The sequence below is a fragment of the Lipotes vexillifer genome, unplaced genomic scaffold (genome assembly GCF_000442215.2).
Source record: "Lipotes vexillifer unplaced genomic scaffold, Lipotes_vexillifer_v1.1 scaffold410, whole genome shotgun sequence".
NCBI lineage: Eukaryota > Metazoa > Chordata > Mammalia > Artiodactyla > Lipotidae > Lipotes > Lipotes vexillifer.
Window position 1 is genome coordinate 2073760 of NW_006794028.1, and position 5559 is coordinate 2079318.

Below are 5559 nucleotides of genomic sequence, written 5' to 3' on the forward strand. Positions count from 1 at the left end.
TATATATACATACATACATATATATATATATATATATATATATACACATTATATATTCTTTTTTTAGATTCTTTTCCATTGTAGGTTATTACAAGATACTGAAATATAGTTCCCTGTGCTATACAGTAGGTCCTTGTCGTTTATCTCTTTTATATATAGTAGTATGTATCTGTTAATCCCATACTCCTAATTTATCCCGCCTTTCTGTTTGGCAACCATAAGTTTGTTTTCTATCTCTGTGAGTTTATTTCTGTTTTGTAAATAAGTTCATTTGTATCATTTTTTTAAGATTCCACATGTAAGTGATATCATATGATATTTGTCTTTCTCTGTCTGACTTACTTCACTTAGTATGATAATCTCTAGGTCCATCCATGTTGCTGCAAGTGGCATTATTTCATTCTTTTTTATGGCTGAGTAATATTCCATTGTATACAGGTACCACACCTTCTTTAACCATTCATCTGTTGATGGACATTTAGGTGCTTCCATGTCTTGGCTATTGTAAATAGTGCTGCTATGAACACTGGGGTGCATGGATCTTTTGCAATTAGAGTTTTTGTCTTTTCCAGATATATGCCCAGGAGTGGGATTGCTGGATCATATGGTAGCTCTATTTTTAGTCTTTTAAGGCCACTGTTCTCCATAAGGGCCCCACCAATTTACATTCTCACCAGCAATGTAGGAGGGCTTCCTTTTCTCCACACCTTCTCCAGCATTTATTATTTGTAGTCTTTTTGATGATGGTCATTCTGACCAGTGTGAGGTGATACCTCATTATAGTTTTGATTTGCATTTCTCTAAAAATTAGTGATATGGAACATCTTTTCATGTGCCTGTGGGCCATCTGTATGTTAAGAAGGTGATTCTTAAGGGTTGGTTCTCCTTCTAGAACCAGCATTTTTTTTGGCTGGGTTGAGTCTTCGTTGCTGCACATGGGCTTTTTTCTTTAGTCGTGGCGAGCGGCGGCTACTCTTCGTTGCGGTGCACGGGCTTCTCATTGAGGTGGCTTCTCTTGCTGCAGAGCATGGGCTCTAGGCGTGTGGGCTTCATTAGTTGTGGCATGCAGGCTCAGTAGTTGTGGCGCATGGGCTTAGTTGCTCCGCGGCGTGTGGGATCTTCCCGGACCAGGGCTCGAACCTGTGTTCCCTACGTTGGCAGGCGGATTCTTAACCACTGCGTCACCAGGGAAGGCCCCACAACTTTTTTCTTTGAAGAGAGCAAATCCATATGGCCATTCCCTCTGTTTTCACTAACACCAACCTGTTACCCTCTTTGAGTCTTTAAAGTCTCCCCCCTTGGTTCTTATTTTCATCAACTTCTATTTAAATATATTTGTCACTCCAGTTCTGTCTTCACAGTCTGTTCTTCTTTTGTTACTATCTTCCTGGTGGAATGAGCAGGGCCAGACAGAGTGGGCGTGGCTACAGCACTCAGCTCTGAGCAGCACAGGACACCTATGCTACTTCCCCAGCTGTAGGATTCAGAGGGTTAAAAAAAACAGCTGTGAAAGTAACAAAGGAGGAATTTTAGGGATGGTCAAGTACAGACAGACTCCCTGCCAGGACGGTTTCCTGCTCAGAGGTCCCAAATGGGGAAAAGGTCCCAGGGGATCGCACTGCTGGAGGTTCAAGGAGGGTCCACAGGATAAGTCTCTGAATCGTGGTGTGGAGAGTGATAACCACTTGGTACCCCTCTTTGTATCAGGTGTGTGAGTCAAGCAAGGGGTCAAGTTTAGCTAATTTAGAAGGCCCTGAGGACGGATCCCTCTGGAACTTGAGAGGCTTGAGGTCCTGGAAGGCAGCAGAGAGTCCTTGAAGGGCAGGAGGAGTCTGCCAGGGTGGATGTCTGCCACCTGTGGACAGGGCTTCTAACGCAGAAGCACACACTGGGTCCCCCTGCTCTCTATGTGGCCCGAATAGTTCATGTCAAGTGTTTGACACTGGCTTAGAGAATTACTTCCAAAACTCCGTCCCCACCATAAATGCTCTCCTTTCTGATCTCCCGATTCTCTGACATTCCTACTCTATAAGTAGTTGTCCCCAATTCATCCCAAATACAACATGACCAAAAAAAAAGACTTCTCCCTAAACTATTCCCTGGGTCATTTAACATCATTACCATCCACCTAATTGCTTAAGCTAGAAACCTGGGTGGGGTTATCTTGAACATTTCCCACAAACCCTTATCCACAATTCTAGAACCCCAAAAGCTCTGAAAACCAAAACTCATCTTGTAAGGTGGCCCCAAAACTCACGTGGTAACAAAACTTGCAACCTTGGGCTATCTGTGGCCAACCATACATGTAAATACTAGAAAAACAAAATAATTAGAAACTAGGTTTGCTGAAGGGGCTGATCAGAGGAACTGCTTGCTCTCTTCATTGGAAAGGGTATTAATAATAAGAGCTAATATTTTTTTCTCAGTGTAATTATCCATTCCCAGCCTCATCCCCCAAATGATTTGAGGGGGGCTTAAAAAGTTAAATGCACAGCATCTGCACCAAAGATACCCTGATAAATAACGCCTAGTTTACTGCCTTAATGGCCTGTCATTGACACCCTGATGTGGTGATACTGTTAGATCATTACACACAGGGTGACCAGCTCATCCTGGCAGCCTTTTTTTTTTTAATTGAAGTATGATTTACAATGATGTGTTAGTTTCAGGTGTGCAGCCAAGTGAGCTATATATATATGTTTACATATACATATACATATATATATATATATATATATATGTATAAATTCCCTTTCAGACTCTCTTACAGGCAATCACAAAATAATGAGTACAGTTCTCTGTGCTACACAGTAGGTCCCTGCTGGTTATCTACTTCACATATAGCAATGTGTATACGCCAATCCCAAGCTCCCCGTCTATCCCTCCTCCCTACCACCACCCCGGGCAACCACAAGTTTGTCTTCTATGTCTATGTGCCTATTTCTGTTTTATATATTAATTCATTTATATCTCTCTTTTTTTTTAAGATCCCACTTACAAGTGATATCATGTGGCATTTGTCTTTCTCTCTCTGGCTTACTTCACTTAATATGATGATTCCTAGGTCCATCCATGTTGCTGCATATGGTATGACTGCATTCTTTTTTATGGCTAATATCCCATTGTATATATATACCACAATAAGAGCTAATATTTATTGAGAACTTACTACGTGCTAAGCACCTTCGCAAGCCTTTCCATCTATTAATTTATTTAGTCTTCCCAGCCAGCCTATGAGGTAAGTACTATTTCATATAATTCCCATTTTACAGATGAGAAAACTGAGCCACAGGGAAGTAACTTGTTCAAGGTCACACAGCCAATAAGTGGTATAATTTGAAAGACTGAAAGAAAACTGCAAAGGCAATGACTTTCTTATCATGCAATTCAATGTTATTATATGTCCTATCTTTATAAAAGCAAAATAGTGTCTCTGTTCTCTGGTAGTAAAGGACCCACACTTCAGGAAAGGCTGGCCTCCTACAGGACACTCTCATTTCTTTAGTATTTTTACAGTTGCACTCTCTTCTACCTTTGTAGCCTCACCCCCTGCCACAGGAAACTCTCAACCTCTAGTGGTTCACTGAGCCCACTGTTCATTTGTACTCACATGCCTTTGCTCACACTGCCTGGAATGCCCTTCTTCCTTTTTTCTATTAATCCTAGTCATACACAGCTCAAATGACACTCAGCAAAGCATCCCCCCAGAGAACCCAGGCATAATGGATTGTTCTTTTGCCTCGAGCCCAGGACACTTGGCTTATTCTTTTGTCCTGGCACTCACTTATTCTCTCTTACTCTCTAGATCTGGGGCTTTGTAACCCCCAATCCTTAGCCTAGTCTCTTACACCTAGAGACTAGGCTAGAGTAAGTGCTAAATAAACATCAATTAAATTAGATGTATTCACACCTGGAGGGTTTTGTCCAACATCTCCATCAATATAGAGAAGAGATCCACGGGTGTGTGGATATCGTGGCCTGTCGTGATTGTATCAGGAACTGTAAATAGGGGTAGCATGGAGGGATAACAGGGTGGAGAGGGAAAGGCCCTGTGACACTGGGCTGGGCACTGCTGCTTTCGGCCGCAGAGGAAGAGAGGCTGGCTACATCTCACAGTGGCAGTCTGTTTCAGGAGAACTAATTATGGTACTCCCACAGACCTCATCACCAGTAAACCCTCAAAGATGAAGGTTTTTCTAAATTAATGAGTGCAAAAATTACAGAGAAGAAAACATGTTCATACAAGAAAATCCCAAAGTTCCTTCCTATCCCTAGACCTGAAACTGTCCTAGCCTCCAAACATAAAAGCTTCACTTTCTGACACTGTCAGAAGGCGATCGATCGCTACCCAGAGCAAATGGAGGAGGGTGGAGGCCCTGCTTCCCGGGATGTTGACGTACACCCGGTAAACGAAGAGTCAGCACATAGGCGAGGACTTAACTTTCTGTGAACAGACTCTCTCGCTTTATTCGCCTTCCCTAGGGAACATGTAAGGCCAGGGGCTCGAGCACTCAGTGGTCGCCAATGCCTTCTACACCCGAACCTATGGGTTCACAGGTCCTTTCCCTTTTGAGCAGACAGTAAAGACAAACGCGGGATTATCTGTCACCAAGGATGAGCTCCCCGCCGTCCCGCGGCTCACTGGCCGGTGCTCCGTCACGCCTCAGTCCTGGGCTGCACGCCGCCCAGTGAGCGGTCCGCAGCCGCTCTCCACCTGTTCTGGACCTGTCCCGGGGCGCACCGCGGCGCTCAGCCCACTCTCCGTCCCGCATAAGACACCAGATCCTCTTCACCCGCTGCCACCGGCTTCCAGAGAAGAGTGGATAATAGTAGTCTCCGAGCCTGACCTTGGGCTTAATTTCAATTTCCCCGAAACCTCTCGCACCCCTGGGCTGACTCCGCCTCCCGGGACACAAGGGCGCGGCACACCCAAAGCCGCAGAGCGTGAGCCTCGAGGGCTGCCAGGGGCCCTGGGGGCGGGGCGGACCGGGGGCGGTGGGCGGGCCCTGGGGGCGGAGTGGGCCCAGGTGAGTTGGGCTGTCCCTGGAGGCGGGGCGGCCCCTGGGGGAGGGGCGATGCGGGGCGGGCCCGGAGGGGGCGAGCGCAGGCGGTGTCTGGCCCAGGGGGCGGGGCAGGCCCAGGGGGAGGAGCGAGGCGGAGCGGACCTGGAGGGGGCGGGCGCAGACTGTGTCTGGCCCAGGGGGCGGGGCCGGGGCGGACCCTGGGGGCGGGCTCAGGCGGCGGCTAGGCCGAGCGTGCTGCAGGCCGTCCGCAGGCCCAGCGCGCCACCATGGAGCGACAGCCCCGGCGGCCGCTGGGACCGCTGCAGCAGCAGAGGCATCCGAGGAGGAACGGGGGCTGAAGCCGTGGCCTCCGGGTAGTAGGCCCGTGAACACCCGCCGTCCCCGAGCCCCGACTCCTCCTCCCTGCCTTCCCGGGCGCAGGCGGTGACCCTGCCGGACGATGCGCGCCCCCGGCCGCCCCCGTGGCTGAGCCCGCCTCCCCGCACTCGGCCCTCGCCCTCGCCGTCGCCCCCCATGGCCTTGCCGGGCGCCGAGG